Source organism: Cardiocondyla obscurior, unplaced genomic scaffold, assembly GCF_019399895.1.
Source record: "Cardiocondyla obscurior isolate alpha-2009 unplaced genomic scaffold, Cobs3.1 scaffold38_0_513239, whole genome shotgun sequence".
Taxonomy (NCBI): Eukaryota; Metazoa; Arthropoda; class Insecta; order Hymenoptera; family Formicidae; genus Cardiocondyla; species Cardiocondyla obscurior.
The window spans coordinates 489,296-511,223 of NW_027228789.1; the positions used below are offsets into that span (position 1 = coordinate 489,296).

At 38.3% G+C, this 21,928-nt stretch overlaps 1 pseudogene; it reads left to right on the forward strand.

Moving 5' to 3' along the window:
- Positions 1-6,184: 6,184 nt before the first annotated feature.
- LOC139112622 (uncharacterized) lies at positions 6,185-12,264 on the forward strand (annotated as a pseudogene).
- The last annotated feature ends 9,664 nt before the right edge of the window (positions 12,265-21,928 follow it).

Below are 21,928 nucleotides of genomic sequence, written 5' to 3' on the forward strand. Positions count from 1 at the left end.
AGCTTTTACCGGAATGATTAATTATTATAGCAGGTTCATACCAAACCTTTGTTCAATTCTCCAACCATTAAATAACCTATTGCACAAGGATCATCCATTCATATGGTCTCAAGCATGCGAATCTGCCTTTTAAAAGGCCAAAGAAGCATTTGCCAGCGATGAATTTCTGACGCATTTTGATCCAAAAATTCCCTCAGTATTAGCTACAGATGCTAGCGCGTATGGAGTTGGCGCAATTTTATTGCACAGATACCCGGATGGTTCTGAAAAGGTTATTCAATTTGCGTCTCAAACATTTTCTAATACACAAAAAAAGTATTTTCAAATAGATAAAAAAGCGTACGCGATAATATTCGGTATCAAGAAATTCTTTCAATTTCTTTATGGTAATACGTTTACCTTAATTACAGACCACAGTCCGCTAGTGCAAATCTTTTTTCCAAACAAAAGCCTTCCAATTTACACGGCTATGTGTTGAAACGACCGTAATTCCTTGGGCCGCGAATATCGGGCCAGCGGAATTGTCCGAACGAGCTCGCCGGGATAACAGGATTCGCGATAGAATTGTTAGGTCCGAAAATGCAACGAGACTTGAATGAACAATTAATTGGATGTTTATTCAATTAAATAGAAGACAAATATGACAAACGCGTGATTAAGACGTCGCCGGAATGAACAATAGCATACATGAATTAATAATATGACGGTAACGCGGTAGTCGTAGCGTTTATGCGCCGGATCGATACGGCGGTTATCGATACGCGGATCTTCGGCGGGCGGGCCGTTACAATCTTTGGCAACCGCCTAGATAACGCCCTAACGGATCACGGGGCTAGCGGCGCGAATATTCCTCGTCGGCGCGGGCCTGGGCGGGGCCTTAACGATGTACGCGGCGCGGGACGCGGTAGCCGTAATGGATCGTAGATCACGACGCGAATGCGGTTTTTAGAATAGCTGAGGAAGGAGCACCTGTCCGTTGTTGCAGTAGCCGAGAGTGCTCGGCCGAGACGGAGATCTCTCCACCCCGGGTTTGTGCAACGGTGCGAAAGGAGATGCGCCTTGGCAATACGATCGTAGATCCGGGATCGAGATCACTCGAAGGAGGCGAAGTGCGCTTCACCCCGCGAGCCGGTCGTACGGATCGAATATCGCTTTTGACTGTGGAAGACTTCTATGCTGGCAAGCGTCAGGAGTGCCTGACCGAAGCGGAGTGCGCTCTACCCCGTTGTTCTGCTTGCATTAGGAGTCGGTTGGTCCGGATGTTCGCTGTGAGGCGAACGGAACGAGAACGATGCGCGGTTTTCCCGAATTCGCCTTTTTATGTGGAAAAGACGACGGCCGGGAGTATCCCGGCACGTGGCGCTTGCCGCGGTATTCCGTGGTACCGAACGCGGCGTGTTTGCTCGGCCGAACTCGGGGCCGTTCGTGTAAGTCCGTTTCGCGGGACTTTGCGCGTACATGTTATTTGTAATACTCGTCGTGCCGATAATCGGCTTCTTCGGGAGCGCCCCGCGCTCCCCATCCTGGCCGAGAAGATGGTCGTCTTGGCCTCCGGCGGGTTTTAGCCGGGAACGGTGCTTTTTCCCGGGGGCATCGTTACAGCGTATGCAACACTATGCCATATTCCTACAGGAATTTAATTACAAAATTCAATACAAAAAATCAGAAAATTACTCCAACGCAGATTGTTTATCGCGGCTTTCCATCTCATCTTCAGAATTTCACGCAGATGTTGTGGACGCTTTCCAATTACAAATTATCGAAACTCTCCCCGTCACTGCAACTAAAATAGCAATCAAGACTAGTAAGGATGCAAGTTTACAAGAATTAATATCAGCCTTACGAACGGGTAAACAACTCAACAAAGCAAATCGTTTCAATATCGAGCAAATCGAATTTACATTACATGACAATATTATCATGCGCGGTTACAGAGTTGTTATTCCAAAATCGCTGCAGAATATCATTCTTAAAGAATTACACGTAGATCATTTTGGCGTAATGAAAATGAAGAATTTAGCTCGCGGCTATTGCTGGTGGTCTAACATGGAAAGATATTGAAAACCTTGCTAGAAATTGCGCCAGCTGCAACACATACAAAAACAATTCATCGAAGGTCGAGATTCACCCCTGGCAACAGGCCACTGCCCCGATGCAACGTTTGCATATCGATTTCGCCGGACCCTTCCTCGGAAAAATGTTCCTAGTAATAGTTGATGCATACTCTAAGTGGCCCGAGATACACGTTGTATCAAATATCACTGCTAAGACAACAATTGCTAAATGCAAAAACATATTTGCGAATTATGGTTTACCTAGAATCATTGTTACCGACAACGGTCAAACATTTATTTCACACGAATTTCAGCAATTTCTTCAAAATCACGGTATTACACACCGAGTTACATCTCCATATAATCCGTCAACAAACGGACAGGCGGAGCGCTTCGTACAAACTCTCAAGCAAGCACTCAAACGCATGAACTGTAATTCATCGAATGTTAACGATATACTATGCGAGTTCTTATTACAATATTGCGCTATGCCACATGCATCAACTAATACGTCACCAGCGGAATTATTTTTAGGCAGAAAATTATGTACTAAATTAGATTTAATTTTACCTCTTAAGAAAGACAATAATTTTACAAATTCTAATATATCAACGCGAACTTTCAAATGCAATGAAAGAGTAGCATGCAGAAATTATTTGGGTAAAGAGAAATGGAAATTTGGTTCGGTTTCCGCCAAATCCGGAAAATTGCATTATAAAATATTACTCGTCGACGGACGTATTTGGTCGCGTCATGTTAATCAAATACGTTCCATCGGCAGCGATACTCCAGTACAAGAAAATATTTCCGACTCCGAATGCTACTGGGATACTACGGACGGCAAAGATCATATAGTTCCGGCACCAAAAGAAGCTTCCCCCGTCCGTGTGTCACCACATACCTCACCACATATCTCACCACGTGCTTCACCACAAGAAATTCTACAGCGTCCGACGCGTTTAAGAAAAAAACCAGACTACTTAACGTACGAATAAGTTTATTATTTCTTTTTCTTACAAGGGAAGGTGTTATGTGATTAGTCATTCTTAGTATTATTTGCAGCTATCATATTATATTCTCTTACTCATAGATATGCATACGATACGAACTCATCCTCTCATCCTGTATCAGTTGTCTCTGGTTCGTACCGTCCCCGAGCGCTTTAAGATTAGTCAGTCGTTACTGAACATTGTACGAATAAAGACGGCTCTAGTTTACAAACTTCATCTCAATTTATTATTCTCCTCGTACACAACACGGCATATACCTGTAATGGGATCCATATCCCACGCTCTTTTAGTGTCGTGGCATATAATCGCCTCCCGAGTATCGCGTCCTTCATCTATGTTATTCTCCACTATGTTGCCACTTAATGCATGCTGCTCTTTATTATGCCTGTTAGCAACGGCATTCAATCAGTCGGCGTTAGCCTTAAAAGCTAGCGGAGATATAATAGTTGGTGGTGATGATTGGAGGCTCTGTTGATCGAATTCGATAAGATGGAATCCACTCAGCTCGCAGTGTAAACAGAGGTGGCATACCTTCTCCCGAACACAGGGCTCACTGATTAGATCAGCGGTACAAACTCCCAAACTAAAAATGTTGGCTCCTGTCTTATAGTCGTCAGCATCCTCCACCAGTAGGGACTGCTCTGCTGGTAATGTTCTCTCCTCATTCAAATTCTTGTTTTTTAAGGCCCAGGATTGAATACCAAACCATGTTGTGGCGATGATCTTTTTTGCTTTCTCTGGTTCCATCCCCTTCTTAATTAGCTGGGAAGCCCAGATATTAAGGATGTCTTGGGTCACGATGTAACGGTGCACCCGGCGATGCACCGTTCCGGCCACAACAACGGCCGGCCGCCGGACACAACACCGTCCGGCGGGGACCCGGGGCGCGGTGCGCCCCAAACTTTATAACATTGTATACGCCGGCACAGTACGGCAACGCGTAGCCGTTCCGCGGCTAAGTCCATCCGCGGACTTAGCCGAGCGTCTCCGAGCGCCGCCGAACCGCGCCGTCGACGTCGAGGCCCGTCGTTTCCGAGCGCGCCGCATCCCGGGGCCTCGGCGCCACGCGTCGGAACACGTCACGCACCCCGCTGAGCCCCGGCAACCCTGCGCCGTCACTTTTTACATATAAAAAGTCGACGCCAGGACTCAGCGAGACCGTCCTGATCCGTTCGCTCTCGAGCGAACATCCGTCCTAGAGCACGAACCACGGGGTGAAGCGAACTTCGTCTCGGCCAGAAGATCCTGGCGCTCAGAATCCTATCCGTACGAACTCTAACCGAACGCACGACTAGCTCGTGGGGTGGAGCGAACTCCGTCTCCTTCGAGGACTCTCGATCCTAGATCGGCGGTACGGAAAGACTCAGACGAAATAAAGATCCTGTCGCACCGTCGTGATCCACGGGGTGGAGAGATCTCCGCCTCGGCCAAGGACTCTTGGCTAAACGACACCTGGCAAGGTGCATCCTGACCACGCGCATCGCGTCCACCGCGATCCACCAACGCATCGGTAAAATTCGACCACCAAACGAAATAAAGTGTATTGCGATCCATAGCACGACGGGCCCCGCCCGTCACGCGGCCCCGCACCCCGCATCCTGTCGGTCCGCCCGGCAGGATCGATCGCGAAACCGACGATCCGCGGCGTAACCGCGCCCACTATTCCGCGCCCGCGGCCCGCGTACCACCGGTCCTTCCGTCAAGACCGATCCCGAAATTAGCGATACGCGCCGAACACCGCGCCCACGATTTCGCGCCACCCACCGCGCCTCACGTGGTGCATCCGCGACCATCCGCGAATATCCGTATAGCGCACGCGTTATATCGATCCACGATCGAAGGGCCGACGCGCCCACCGGCACATTATATCCGCACGCCGTACACACATTCATTTTTGTCATCGTCATTGTATATATCTATATCTCGATCGGCGTCGCTTGACTAAGCGAGCGTCGTTGTTAAGGAATAAATTATCATTTGTTAATTAATCCAGTCTCGGTGCATTCTCGACCTTATTCTCTCGAATCCTGTGATCCGACGAGCGTCCCGGGCTCGCTGGCCCGTTATTCGAGGACCACGCGGACAGGTCGTTTCAACGATTTTCGCGTATCCTTTGACCAAGTATGTAGTCCACGCTCTATTCTTTGCTCCTCCTCTCATGTACCCACTGACAGTATTGTAATTCTTGAAACTTAGCTAACATATAGTTTCGGCTCGAGAAGTAGATCTTTCAACTTTCTCGATTTTCTTTGCCTCAGTTATCCTGTCGGGGCCCTTGCTTGTAAGTGATGGTAATTTAGTTTTTGTCCTAGTTATCACCTTTGTGTCTCCGCCTTCCTGGCTGCTACCGACGACATTCTTTCCCGTCACAAAATCAGGGTCCTCCAAAGGTGTTCTTTGTTTTGCGTGGTCCACCGATGTTATACTACTAATAAGGACAAATATACTATCTTTTTCTTCTTTAGTATTTCCGAACTGGGTGTAGTCGTCGGAAATTTTGTTGGCAAGGTCGTCCACTTTCCCTGAAAATATGACTTCTTCACTATTCTCCCCTACTTTTGGAGACCGGATCTCTGTCTTGATGGCAGCCTTGCGCTTCAGAGCTTTTCCATATTTCTCCTTTCTGAGATAAGCCTCGTAGTCCGATAACATTTTAGAAGCTTCTGTATAAGCATCGGTAGCAAAAGTAGCGGTGTCGCAACCGTTTGCTTTCCACAGTTTCTTCACAAAAGGCCGTCGGGCTTTTGAATTCCCTGTCCTTCTATTATGTACACACATCTTGGGAGAAGAATTTGGGTGAGAACCTGTACCCCATCCTCCTCCTTTTCTTCTTAGTACACTCTCTCACTCCAGGCAGAAACTTTATCAGATTAGCCAATGCTTGTGGGCTTCTTCTGTTGACTTGCACTAGGTGCCGACGCCAACGCTCACTTTTAGAAGATGTGAGAACTTGTAAATCCGAAATTAAAGAACTCAAGTGAAAACAATACAATGCTTCCGCTGTCTTTTCTTACGGAACCAATCTAAATAATAGTACTATAATTGTTGTAAGAAGATCTACTGAGAAATATAAACAATTTGGTACTCATTTTTTACCATGTTTTAATTGAAAAGGGCATTATGCAACAAATAATCTCTGGCATTATTATCGCATTTGAGCTAAAAAGTAAGATACAGTTTGAAATATATTAAAACTAGCACAAAGCACTGCACAATCCGTTCATAGTCGAGCAAGCTTTAAATTACGAAAAGATATTTTTCCAGTAATGCGAAATGATAACATTTAGAGAGTGATGAAATATGATTTACTTATTATACTATATGGCAATTACCTCTGTCAAATTCATAGATTACAGCATCTAGAAGATTATGTAAGATAACAATTGCGACTTGTTGGACGATTTTTGATTGCACTGAAATCAATTAAACTAAAAATAGAACAATTATATATGCTATTTGATCTGACTTCCGTTTCCGATGACATGAATGACTGTTGTGTGTAATTGTCGAGAAGGATAAAGTTGGTTAAAGTATTGAAATAGTAGAAGGTTTTAGGGAAAGTAGAAGGTAGTAGGGGATGGTGTAAAGAAGAAAGAAAGAGTGATTGGAAAGAAAAGTGGAAATTTAGGTAGAAAGGTAAAAAAACGGGATTTAGTAGGGGAAAGTGAAAAGAGGTTTGAATGAGTAGCAGATAGGATTGGGTAAAGGCATAGAGAATAGTCTATATAAAGAGGAAAATGTGGATAAAGAAGGGAGTAGCGCTGTAAGTAGGGTGGTAAAAGATTAAAGGAAATAAAAGAGTCGGTAAGGTAGAGAAGTAAAGAAAAAACTGACAGGTTTAAATTGTGAAAAAGAATGATGACATGAAATTGGAGGGTAAGGAGGGGAAAGGATGGGAAAGAGAAGAAAATGTTAAATTGGAGTTGGAAGACTTTTGAAAGCAGAAAGCTGGGGAAGAGACAGGTTGCATAGTCTACCGATTATTTGGTTTTCAAAAAAGGGGAGAAAAGAAAGGAGAGACAAGAGAAAAGCATTGAGTCTGAAAAGGCAGAAATGTTAAAAAAAAAGTATAAAGATTAAGAGATCATCGGTGAAAATGACAGGTTTAGAAAAAGAAAAAGAAAAAGAAAGACAGAAGGAAAATGTAAATGTAATAGATATAGTAAAAGAGATAAGAGCAGGTTTTGAAGCGAAAAGAAAAAAACTAAAAAAAATAAATAAAAATAAAAACGAAGTTAAAAAGTGGATAGAAAACTTGAGGAAGAAATGGAGAAGAGAAAAAGAGATGTTAATAAGGAAAATAGAAGGATTGGAGAAGAGAGTAAAGGAAAGAGATGAAAAAGAAGCAAAGAAAGTAATAGGGGGAAACAGGGTTGGATAAGAACTTAGATAAAAATAAGCAAGTGGAGGAAAAAGAAAAAGTGGAAATTGTAAGATTAGAAGACAGAGTAAAATTGTTGAAAATAGAGAATAAAAGAGAGAGAAAAAAGGTAAGAAAATGTAACGTAATTATAAGAGGAATGTTTAATACTCGTCGATCGCTGGCGTGGTCGCGAAAGACGGTTTAGCGTGCTGGCTGTCTCGCGTTATTTTTAGGCACGAGCAGCTGATCGCGACGTTCAGTCGGCCGAGGGCTCGTGCTGCGAGCTTGTCGGACGGTGTGCCGTGTATTGATACAATGGCTCTATGTTATGGATCTTAATTGCGTGACGCTCAATAACCAATGTCGAGGCCAAATTCCCAAAATTGCCTTTTTTGGAAATTGCTAAAATTCGCGCGTTTTTCCTTGGGAGAAACGCCCGGGAAAACCACTTTGCGATAAGTTATCAATGTGACCGCGTCGGTATTTGGGAGTGCCAAAATTAGCGAAGGAAAAAAACCGGTATCGTGCGAGCGTAACGCAAGACCGCGAATTTGCGTGGCGACAGAACATTGCCGTGCTGGCAAAAACTGTAATGCAGACTTGTATATAGTGTATATAAATTAGAGTGTGATTATAAAGTATTCGTCTTCATTTAAGTGTTTTTTTTTCATTTATTTTTTGAACTTGCGCGCGCGCTTAAAATCTTTGCAAAACAAGGAATAAAGGTAAGAGAAAGATAAGAAGCCTTGAAGGGACAGGTAGAAGAATTAGTAAAAGATCTGGGAGTGAATGTAAAAATAGAAGAAGTAAGAAAGATTGGAAGAGTAAGTAAAAAAGGATATGTAATGGTATGAGTCAGATTTGAAAACTTTAAAGGGAAATTAAAAGTTATAAAGAAAAAAGGGAAATTGAAAAAAAGAAGAGAATAGATAAGCGATGATTTAACGGTATGAAAGAAAGGTAGAATGGAAGATAAAGGTGAAAGTTGACAAGTTGAAAAAGAAGGGAAAAAGGCAAAGATTGGATACATGAAATTGTGGGTGGATAATACAAAGTGAATTTGGAATAACTTGAAAGAAGAACTAGTGAAGTTAAAAAGGAGAAAGGAAAGAAAAGATGAAAATAGAATGGAAAAAGAGGCTGAAGAAAAGAATCGGAAGGTTTTTTAATTGTATTCGGGGGAGAGTGAGAAGATAAAGAAATAAGAGAATGTGAAGAGAAAAATATAGAAAGTAAAGAGACCAGTAAGATAATTATAGAAGATAAGAAACATATGTTTAAAAAAGAAGGAAAAGAGAGAAAAGTGTTTAAAATAGGTTTATAAAATGTAGCGGAAGTTTTGAATAAAGAGAAAGATTTTTTAAAGGGAACTAAAGAGTGGGATGTGATATATTTAATGGAAACGTGGCTACAAGAGAAAGAAAAAATTAAAAGAATGGAGGGAAAAGGGAGAGGAAGGTGAGGAGTACAGAAAAACAAAGAAGGAATATAAAAAATTGTGTGAAAGAAAAAAGAAGGAGCAGAGGAGATGGGAAAATAAAATAGAGAAAGTGAGATCGAAAGGGGATGTTTGGAAAATAGTTAACAGAGGAAGAAAAAGAAGATAAGGGATTAATGAAAATATTGAGATTAAAGAATGGGATGGACATTTTAGAAAACTGCTGGGAGAGGTGGAATGGAGAGTGGTGGGACGGGAAGAATCAAGGAAAATAGGGGAGGAAGAAAAAGAGATTAAATTGGAAAAAGTGGACAGAGTACTGAGAAAACTGAAAGGAGGAAAAGCATCAGGAAGTGATGGTATAGAAATAAGGTGTGGAAGTGGGGAACAGAAGAAATAAAGAAAGGGTTATGGGAGGTATGTAAGAAGGTTTGAAAAGGAAAAGGAGTACCATGGGAATGAAGGGAAGAGATTGTTATACCAATAGTTAAAAAAGGAAATAGAGAAAAACTAGAGGATTATAGGGGAATAACCCTTACGCATGCGTACAAAGTTTATGCAGCGGTATTGGCAGAAAGATTAAGAAAAAAGGTGGAAGAAAAAAGAATTTTACCGGATAGCCAAACGGATTTTAGAAAAGAACTAGAAACAATTAATCAAGTGTATATATTAAATTTGAAACGACCTGCTTTTGTCGCGTATCTCGAATATCGGACTAGAGGGCCCGGGACGCTCGTCGGGATACAGGATTCGAGTTAGTAGGTCTTGAATGCATCGAGACGGAATTGAGTAACAAAGTAAGCAAATTTATTATATAACAACGGCCTGCGTTTGGTCAAGCGACGTCGATAGAAATACACAATAACACAGATAGATATGAAATGCGAACTAGACGATGTATAATTACGCGGCGAGTACTTTGGGTCCGTAGATCGTAATTGATACGACGCGTGCGCCATATTACAATTCGCGGATGGTCGCAAATGCTCCACGACAGGCACAGTGGGTGTCGCGTATCGGTGGGCGCGGTTTTCGGCGTGTATCGCACTCGAACAGAGATCTATGAACGATCCTTTTCGGCAGGACCGACGGTACGCGGGACGCGGACGCGGAACGGCGGGCGTGGCCCACGTTACAATGATAGATATGGTCGCGGTTCTTTCGGCGCGCGCGGTACAATAAATTTTGACGATGATCGCGAATGAGCGGTAGATCGGTGGATCAGGATGCACCTTGACCGGCGTCGTTTAGCCAAGAGTACTTGGCCGAGGCGGAGAGCACTCCACCCTGAGGATCACGACAGTGCGACAGGATCTTTAATGCTCCGGTCTATTCGTAACGCAGACTTAGGATCGAGAGTCCTCAAAGGAGGCAGAGTGCGCTCCACCCCACTAGCTAGTCGTGCGGAATTTCGTAGATCGGAACGAGAGAATTGTGAGCGCCAGGAGTTCCTGGCCGAGACGAAGATCGCTTCACCCCGTGGTTTGTGCTCTGGGATCGGTTGTTCGCTCGAGAGCGAACGGATCAAGACGGTGCCGTTGAGTCCCAACATCGATTTTTTATATGTAAAAAGTGACGACGCAGGGTTGCCGGGGCTCAGCGGGGCTCGTGATTGGCATATGCAGATGATATTGCAGTAATAGCGGAAAATGAGGCGGGAATGGTGGGAATGTTGAAGAATTTAGAAAAATATACAGAAAAAAAGGGACTGGAGGTGAATGTGAAAAGAACAAAAATAATGAGGTGCCGGAAAAAAAGGAAAGATGGAAAAAGATGTCACGGAAATGAAAAGAAAAAGAAATAGAAGAAGTAAAAAGTTTTAAGTATTTGGAATATATAGTGACATTCTACCTGAAGATCAAACCAATAATATCACAATATGTCTCACTCTATACCACACAACTATTGTATAAAACATTATTTCGAAATATGTCATCTTATTACTTAAAATGATCTTGAAGATAACTTTTGAGACTAGTTTAAGGACATTTTAAGGACATAAGTTAACATTTTTCAAAAAAATGTTTCAGACAAAATTACTTACTTTTTGATGAAGAATAAAAATTTGCAATAAAAAGTTGAGATTTCCATTTAAGATTTTAAAGTTGACTTTTAAATGTCCTACAAATTTGACATCAAGGTCAAACTCAAGGTCACCACCGGATGTCCCCCTCAAAAACATACAACTTTTGTAAGAAACATTTTTCGATTTAGCAGCGCAGTGTTTTTGAGATGTTTTAATGTCTCAATTTAAATGGACCACCCTGTATATATACAGAGTGTCTTAGCCCATGTGTAAAATTCTATACGAATAGATAGGTCTTGGGAAGATAAGTAAAAAAGTCTTTTACCGCTTTGAAAAATTCTCAATAGTTATTGAGAAAAATAATTAATTTGTCTAGCCTAAGTGCGACAAGAAAGAAGCGAGCGAGCAAGGCGAGGCGATAACGCGTGAGGCAGAGTAAAGAACGACACGCGAGCGAGACGAAAAGACAATGCGCGCGTGAGGTGAGTCGACAATGTGCGAGATGAAGTAAAGAATACCTCGTCTCGCTCGCGTGTCGTTGTTGACTCTGCCTTATGCGTCGTCGCTTCGCCTCACGCGCGAATTGTCGCCTCGTCTCGCTCGCATGTCGTTCTTTACTCTGTCTCACGCGTCGTCGCTTCGCCTTGCTCGCTCGCCTCTTCCTTGTCGCGCTTAAGATAGACAAATTAATTTTTTTTTTTCAATAACTATTGAAAATTTTTCTAAACGATACAGGACTTTTTTACTTATCTCCCCAAAACCTACCTATCCGTATAGAATTTTACACGTGGGTTGAGACACCTTGTATGTACGCTATTTGATCCAAAATATTACGATATCGCCATAAAAGCAGTAAATATAGTTGCGAAATATAATGTAAACACAGACTCTTATGATGTACTATTTAATGTTACTTCTGTAGGTACATGTTTAAAAAAAATGTATAAGATCTTATTAAATAAATTTATATTGTAAAACAATACAAATATGACGAACAAAAATTAGCAAAAAGCTTTCTGAAAATCTTAACAATTGAATATGGTAGTACTGTTAATAAAATTGTTACAGAAGAGCGAATTAATAATGCTCGAAAGAAAAAAGTAAATCTTCCGAAAACATCAGACGTTCAACAGATAAATAACTATTTAGAAAAAAGAAGATTATCTAGCATGCAAGAAGTAAAAAATAATTTTACGTTTTGTGCTTGGAAATCACTTGCTGAAGCAACATTGACAATAATTCAAATATTTAATTGTCGCTGGGCAGGAGAAGTCGAGAGAGCTTATATTGCAGACTATCGAAATTTTATGACGATTACAAAGATGATAAATTATATAAGAAATTGCCAGAAAAAAAAAAAAAATCTGCTCTAAAGTAATACATTTGTATTATCATTCGTGGCAAGTTAAATCGCAGTGTTCCAGTTCTTTTGAATATGCAAATGAAAGAAGCTGTAGATGTAATAATAAACTATTGGCATTTGGCAGGCGTAAGCTTCAAAAATCCATACATATTTAGAATGCCAAGTAAAGATAAAACACGATTTAAATATTTAAGAGCGAGTAAATTGATGCGTGAATTTTTTGTTATGTGTGAAGCAGAGAATACAGAGAGCTTACGAGGAACAATTTTACGTAAAGATATGGCTACAAAATGTGCTGATTTATCTGACACTGAAATCTCTCTTGTTACTGACTTTATGGGTCATCATAAGGATATACACAATAATATTTACAAGCAACCTGTGGCAGAATTAAATATTTTAATTATGGCAAAGATTTTAGACAAAACTCAAGATATCACTACAAACACTTTTGCCAACACAAATAGCAGTATTTTAATAAATAATTCGATAATTTCTAACAGTACAATAGATACTAATACGTCTAAAAATGGTATTGACGAAAATCAAAACATAGGTATTTTAATAATAGCTTATATAAAATTCTAAAATTATGAAAAACTTTTATAATTTTATAGTTGACAGTTAAATTATGGTGTATTATATGAAATTGTGTCCTTTAGTATACAGAGTGTCCCATTTTAAATGTGCACCCCAAATAACTTCCTTATTTTTAGTTTCAGTGAAAAATGTTTTTATTTCCTTAAAATAATTTTCAAGATGACATAACCCAACCAGTCAAGATTTAAATATGATCCAATCAAAGATCTATTTAGTTTAATTACTTTAGATGTTTGAAAACATGCATTTACTTGAATGCATAACTCTAGTCTATCCTGAAAATCGTCCTTAACATTTTGAAGAACACCTGTATTAATACTTCTGCAAGCTTTTCTGATCCGATTTTTCATATTATCAACGGTTGTTGACTTTTTGGAATACACTTTGTTTTTAATGTATCTCCACAAATAAAAATCTAAAAGCGTCAAATCGAGTGATCTTGGAGGCCATTCTTGAATTCGGTTGCTCAGATCCACTTATTTGGGAATCTTTCGTTTAAATATCGCGTAACAGCTCGAGATCTATGAGCTGGTGCTCCATCTTGTTGGAACCACATATGTCTGAGTACATTATTATCGATATGTTTTAAGAGGTTGGGTAGGTCATTTTGTAGAAATTTTAAATAGTTTGCCCCATTGAAGTTTTTTTCAAAAAAATATGGACCAACAATAACATTTCCCAGAATACCTGCTCAAACGTTAAAAGACCACTGTCTTTGGAAATCTTGATTTCTCTGCCAATGTAGATTAACATCGACGCCTTCTCTATTACAAAACGTGGCTTCATCACTAAAAAGCATATTAGTAGCGAACTGGGGATTTTGTTGGATTTGATTTCCAACCCAGTTACAAAAACTGACTCGGCGTTGGAAATCCCTCTCTTCCAATTACTGAGTAAAATGAATGTGGTATGGATAAAACTTGTAGACTTTGAGCACACGATTGGCTGTTGATTTAGGTATGCCATATTGTCTTTCAATTTTTGTAGAGATTTGAGAATTAAAAACCCCGGCACCTATAACAGTTAACGATGTTACTTCATTAGGACCCGATTTTCCCCGGTTTCTTCTAAGAAAACCCTGCTCAGCTCAATCGCAAAATCTTTTTATTACTCTCCTGTCAGGATGGCGTCGGTCTGGAAATCTTTCAGCATAAAGCCTTTTTGCTGTTGAGTAATTATTTCTGGTCTCACCCAAAATGCGGATTATATTCACAATTTTATTTGGTAGATAACCAGCCATAATTTAAAAAAGAAAAAACTTGACAAAATATTGAAAGTTTTTGTCTTACCAAGAAAAAGTCAATGGATGCAATATCTGTCTGCCGTTTGTACTAATCCATTAGGTATGCCTGCAATGACTGACAAGTATTAGAAGATTTGGTAATTTGCTCGTACGCTTAACATTAATCTGTGCTAAAAATTGACACTAACAATCAGTAAACGCTTACAAGACAAGTTACACTCCGAGATTGATCCAGTTTGTTACAGAGATAGTTACAGTTTGGATTGCAGGCATATCTAACTAAAAAATTATTTTGAAGAAATAACATGACATTTTTCGGAAAAATGTTTCAGACAGAAGTTACTTACTTTTTAATGAAGAATAAGTATCTGCAAAAAAAAGTTGGGGTTTCCATTTAAGATTTCAAAGTTGATCTTTAAATGACCTACAAATTCGACTTCAAAGTCAAAGACGAAATTACCATCGGTTGTCCCCTTTCAAACCAAATAACTTTTGTCTAAAACATTTTTCCCTGAAACAAAATGTTACGTCCTGTAAACTCCACATCTCCTTTGTCCGACACATGGTTGATAAAGTAGATAAAGAGAAGTATACCGAATGTATTGGTATCAAAGGAGAGGGTTCTAAGCTTCCAGAAAAATAATTTTTACTGACAGAATATCCTGAATCGCCAGATGTATAAATAAAAAGAAGGAACTTGAAACAATTGTGCAACAGATGTCGAATAAAAAATTGAAACAAAGGGACTTGTCAAAATATATAAAAAACATTAATAGTTCAGAAGGACTTGGAATGTCTTAAATTAACAACAAATGTCTGGCGGTGGACAAAGGAAATTCTGGAAGAAAAATAATTCTTTAAAATCAAAATTGCGCTGTGGATCCTAGGGATTAGAAAAACAAGAGGCAAAACACCTGCGATAATGAAGATAGGATACGCGGCCGGAAACTATACAAATTCAGGGAGCAATTGCACGCTGCCGATAAAAAGGGTTACCTAAACATTTTTGAATCTGTTATCTGGAAGCTTGGAAGGGCTAAAGCCATGTGGAGGGGAGCCTATAAACATTTTCTCCTGGACCAATAGATATCGGGAACTCCTCACCAAAATTTAGAAACTAAGGGCGAAAACTTAGAAATTAGAAAAACTGAGAGAAGGGCGACCAATAATTGCGAAGACGGAAAAGTGGAGGAACAAGCCTAGCAAATGAAATTCTAATTTTTAGTAAGACTGAAACTCAACAATAGTTCTCCTCTTTCCCGAGCTTATAAAACAACGTGTTTTGGTGCGACTCGCTCTTATTGTCTCTAAAAATTCAATCGAGTGAACGTGTTTGTGTGTAAGAGAGAAGCCACCAAATTAGCTAGCAAAGGAAGTTCTGGGTGTGAAGAGCCAACGGAAAAGAGCTTCGACTTCTAGATCAAGATTGTCAAGTAGTAAGTCTTCACATTGTTTATCTTTTGATTCGGCTAAAAATAAAAAGGAGGATAAAAAAGATGTCACATATATTTTGAGTAAATGAATTACGGGAGAGTGAGGGAGTGCCGTTCGCATGTCAAAACTTCGGAATATCTCTGAAGTCTTCCGCCTTTCCGATTATGCAATTTGCATGTTTAGCTTCCTTGAGTAGACGGTTGCGATAAGCCGCCAAATTCTGGTGACTATCTGTGACTCGGAACTCAAAGGAGGTTTCAAGCGATTGTGAATCCGAGAGAAGGTTTGGACGGACGGAAGGATAGAACCGGGGGAAAGAATGCGGCGAGTTGCCCTTATACATTTATCTCCTTAATATTCATAATTTAAATATTAAATTAAAATCCTATTTTAGTGGAATCAAGAAACAACCATACCATAAAGAAAAGCCGGACGCGCCGAAATAAGAAGATTAGAAATCTGCGCGAACTTGTACAGAGTTTTTTTGTACAATTTTTGTTCGCGGCGGCGTCAAGGGAGATAAAATCCGACCCTCCCCGTAGAAGAGGAGAGCGGTCATGGTCTTCTCAACCACCCGCTCCCCCGAATTCACCGACTCCGGAAGAGGTTTCCCCAGACAGAATCATTACCGCGGAACTGGCCCGTCTTTCGAGTCCGACACCAGTGAATGTCTCCTTGAGCGAATTTGAACCTGAGTCGGAGCAGTTCCGCCCTACTACTTCCTCCTATACTCCCGATATTTCTCTGAATTCTGCCGATCATTCTCCTGGAGCTACTCCTGTAGCATGCTCCTCTCCCATCCCGTCTCCGATAGTACATCCTGGGGAACCCGAGGAAGTCGGCTTTTTCGCTGAGAACGATACCGTCTTTTGGCAAGAGCCAGACAGTCCGAAACATTCCCCTTCCCCCGCCCCAAGTGTGGAGTTCCTCGGAGGGCAAGAGGAACCGAGAGTGATCGTTGTTCCTCTCCTCGAGCTCCTCCGGAGGACTTGCACTCCGTGGACGGATCCTGTTCCGGAAAGGGCCTTCACCATAGGCCCTGACTATTTCGATCCTTTCCTGAGGAGATCAGGAAAGAGGCCAGCAGGGCATCTCCTGATCAGAACATCCTCGTTTTTTATCCCGGGGTGGAACACACTTTCCTTGCTCCGATCAGGTAAATTGATCGGGTCTTTCCCAGAACGACGGCCAAGATCTCGGAGATCATCGAGATTGATCTCGAGTAGAATTATCTAATTGTCATCGTACCCCTTTGTACACATTTTTGTTCTTTACCGTTTATATACACATATATTTTTATTCTTACATTTATGGTCGACTGTTGTTTATTATTTCATATTTGCGCTTCGAAATGTTATTCTTATAAATTGTTAAAATTACCTATTTTATTTTATTTAAAAATTAAAAGCGATTAATATTTTTTTTTTTTTTTATTTTCTTTGTTTTATTTTTGTATTAGTTAATTAAAATAAATGTTTAAGTTAAAAGTTGCAAACCAAAATTTCTGCATTTCTTAAATAAACCTTTGAAGTCCATTTGTTGCGAAACCGCCTCCAGTTCTTTCCCTGGGAACAAGAAGTAAAATTCTTTCCCTCAAAAGAACAAAAATCGCGCTAAATCAAACCTGTTGTTGCTTAAATCTATTCCTAGCGCTTTATACGCGTGGTGTTGAACCACACGCGTCACGCAAGGATCGGTAGTTGCGTCTCCCTCTCTCTTTCCTAACTTTCTACCTGCTCTTAAACCATTTCCTTAACCATTGAGAAGCGGTAATCCTCCTTTAAAGAATATTTCTATTCCTGACGTAACACAAAAATAAGGAAGTTATTTGGGGTGAACACTTAAAATGGGACATCCTGTATACAGGATGTCTGGTTGAGTAGTGAGCATCTCTTAGTTATAGATAAAACTCAAAAATACAAATAGGAAAGTCCCGTACCATTTTGTAAAATTCTCAATCGTTATTGAGAAAAAAAGTAAAATGCATAAAATGTATAGGCGTAAGAGCGACAAGGAAGCTGTGCGTAAGTGAGCGCGACAGACGACGACGCCATTCCTAGCCATGAAATCCATGTTGTAAAATTGTTAACATTTTTGTCAGATCATGTGTTGATTGATTCGTGTCTGTAGAATTACACGTTTTTAATATTATTGGTAAAAAAGTCTCATTATACATTTTATTTAAATTTGTAATTAAATTAGAAATAAATGATCTTGGAAGAACAGAAGATGCGTATAATTCCGAAACAAATAATGAAATTTCTTTTTGCATAATAAAATCAAAATTATCGATATTACAATCTAATGACTCGACGTTAAAGGAGGATGTAACCTGAAGTGATGGTATAGCTAAATTTGTAGAAATAGAATCACTCCCATTATTTATTTCTAAATAATTACAAGAATTATCGTTAATATTCCAATTACCATTTTCAATTTCTACTGTCTTATGTGAAACACAATGTTGTAATAATATGTGTTTTTTATAATTATAAAAATTCACAAACGTTCGCGAACAGTTTGGTTCGCGACATTTGCATGCGAAACGCATCAGTGTTTTATGTTGTACTTTTATATGAAAAAACAAAATTTTAATATTAAATCTCTTATCACAAAAAAGGCACCCAATTATTATAATATTTAAATTTTAAACTAAGAAATAATAGTCTTTTAATATATAAATAAACACGAATTGCACACTTTAAATAAATAAATAAACAATTTTACTTACAAAAAATAAAAAACATAATTGTATTTAATATAAAGTAAATATATAAGAAACTAAAAATAGTACTCTGGTATTATATACTGGTATTATATAAGTAAATTCTTTTACACGCTTTAAAAAAAAAAGTTTAGGTAAAAGTTTGCACAATACAATTGTACACTAGGCGTTCGTGTTTTCAAGCGTTCGTAAATCACTGATGGTTTCTGTTACATACGGCGTCAATTTGTCGACATCGTTACTATAATGATATAATTCTCTTTGCATAAGCAACCATAAATGAGCACTTTCAACCGGGTATTCTAAATCAAACACGTGATATATTTTGTAACATATATCAATTGCCTCCAGAGCTGATAATATTTTATAGATTGTGGTATCTACGGCTAAAAAAAATTCGTTACTTTTAGCAAGTGTTGGACCAACAGCAATCACATACGGCTGCAAGGTTGTACCGATATTCGCCGCTGCTGCTCTTCGGTTTTCTTGTATTTTTGTTATATCACCGAGTATCTGTAAAAAAGTATAGTTAGAAACAATACTGTTAAAAATCGTATTACAATTTCACTATTTTTAACTTACTGTTATATGAACAATCAAACTATCTTTGCATTCTATAATGGACGGTTTCCAATGCTGTTTTTTTAGATATACGCGACCTTTTGGAGGCAGCAAGTGGGGCAATAATTTTAATTGTATAACAATCTTGCTATCTGTGATAAAAAATAAAATAGATTATAAAGTTAAAATAATATACAAATAAATACAGATATAAAAATATAAATTTAATGATTTCTTTAAAATAACAATTTAATAACATAATAATTAGGGGAACTAGTATTTCAAAATTACGCAAATATTCTTACTCTCGGTTAAATCTTCAAGTTCAAGAACTTCTAATAAAGAACGTGCATTGTCGTCATCTTTTTTTGCCGGTCTAATTTTCAAGATGTTCGTAAAGAACTTGTTCCAATTGTCGAATGTTAATTTTTCAGCTGATAACCTCAAAAAGTTAAAATCCTCTGCAATTAATTTATATGCATTTGGATGTTTCAAAATGGGCCAACGCTCAAAAATTTCGCCCAATGTTAATTTCCGATTTGCTTTCAGAATTTTTTGTCGATGTTCGACAGTCTGTTTCCATTTATTTAAAACAAGTTCCCACGGTGTAGAATGGGCTCTAAGCCATTCTTCTGCTTCGGGAGTAGATTCTGTAAAATATTTAAGAGCATAGAAATCAAAGATTTAACATATATTTTAAAAAAAATGATAATGTACATATGAAAAAATAAATTTTTTACCTTCATCCGAAGATAGATATTCGGTTGACTGACTACATGATTGAGAAATTAATGATAAATTATAAAGCGTCAATGCGTTTTAGGTCGCGTAACCTATTCCTGTATTTGTCAACCAATTTTCCCCGAGAAATTATAGATTTTCCCACGCGAGATAATTTTTTGGGAATTGCAGGAATAAAATATGTAGAAATGTTTTCGGTAGGGAAATCTTTTACTATTGCCTCAGCAATATGTTGAAAATCTTCGTTAGTTAAACTGTAAGAAATAATATAACAAAAAAATTATTACCAAAATATAAAAATAAAAATTATCTAATGTATTTAAAAATTTACCGGGATGCTTCGTTCATTAACTCTGTTAATATTATATCAACGATCAAATTTCGTGACTTTCGGGTCAAAAATTTACTTAATTTATATGACTTGATTATTGCCTGTCCTTGGAGGTTTTTACTCAAAATATTTTTAACCGATATTTTTTTTGATCTTAATTCAAAAGACAACTTTCAGAAAAGTCAACTGTCTTTTAATGATTTATTATGTTCATCTACTAGATTTTGACTTAGACCGGATATATCTGACGAAGTCTCCATCTCTGTTTCTGTCTCTGTCTCTATCTCGGAAGTGGTTTGCTCAACCTTTTCATTAAAATACATATTAGATATTTACTATACTAAAGTATTTTTTTTTAACCATTAAATTGTACATATATAACGTATACTAACATTACAGTTTGTTTTAATATATGTTATTTTCCATTTCCGTAAAAATTCTATTCTTAAACCGATAGGTTTTATCATCTCTTTTATTAAATCCGGAGTCAAATCGCCCAGAGTGTCATCACTTATTAGATTTTCTAAAAATAATATTTTTTAATTACTATATGTATTTTACATTAAAATAAATTAATTATTTAGTTCTCGGAATCAATAATTTTTTGAAAAGAATTTTGTCCACTATGCAAATCTTTAAAAGTATCAACCAAATCTTATATAAAATTTATCACAACAGCTACTTACTATTATTTTTATTAAAAAATAAAAGTAAAATTTTATAAAATAACATAGAGACTTTCATTTATCTTTCAAAATATTTAGTTGAATTTAACTACATCTTTATTCCTTTCAGATAAGTGTTCATAAATAAAGAAAATATTTTTAGAGTAAAATAGAACAAGTTGGTTGTATATTTCTAACCAAGCATTTGGTTGGTACTGCAAGGAACTTAAATCAAAATATTTTGTTGGATTTAACTAAATTTTTAATTCTCTCAGATAATTGTTCATAAATAAAGAAAATATTTTTGAAGTAAAACAGAACAAGTTGACTGCGTATTTCTAACCAAATACTTGGTTACAAATACCAAACCAAATTGTTCTGTTTTACTTAAGAAATATTTTCTTTATTTATGAACATCATCTGAAAGAATAAAAATTTAGTAAAAAAAAATGTATTATTGTCCGAACCAAATGCTTGATTATAATATATGCAACTAAATAGTAGAGTTCTGTAAACAAATAATTTTTTAGTTATATGTACGTTTAGAAGAAGCAACTGAATATTTGGTTAGATTTCACACGCCATTTGCATCTTTTACTAAATATTAAATTTAACATTAAACATTAATTAAACATCCCTTTGGTTGGGATAACCAAAAATAAAATTTTTTTTCTGTACAATATCAGATATTAGAAAAAATTTATCTATTAGTGTATGGCGAGGAGAAATACCGTTTGTAGAAAGTTTTACCTATACAGGGTGTCCCAGTTGATATAAAAAAGTTCTTAGCTGTAGGTTGGGCTTCGAAAAATAAGTAGAAAAGTCCTATACGGTTTTGTAAGTTAGGCGTAAATAACCGAGAAAATAACATGTAAAGATTTGACGCCCCCCGTGCGAGTAAGAACGCGCCGCTGAAAGCTACCGAGACGCTGGAAGTACGGCCCATCCCACGCGACTTTACAAAAATCATAGATTGGGCGGTTCGGTTCTTAGGCGAGTCGGAGGACGGTGCGCGGGTAAGGGAAGCGACGACGCATGGTGAGGGAAGAGGTTTGGCCGTCCGAAATCACAGCTTACGCTATTATCGCGTTAATGTATATTATCTATTCAAGCATCGAGCAATGCGCGAAGGAAATTGTAGGGTTTATTTTCTATTCGTGTTCGCGATTATTTACTTGATTTAATGTCTTTATTATTATAACTTTAATAGATAAGCAACCTGATGAATAAAGTATTATTTTTTAATTGTTTTGACTATGGAAATTCTATTATTGCGGTATGAAAACGCTATCGTTTCCACACCACCTCGCGAGGTAGATAGCTTGGCGCGTTTTTTTAGTGGTGTCCCCAATAGGCCTAATCCACTGTTAAAAA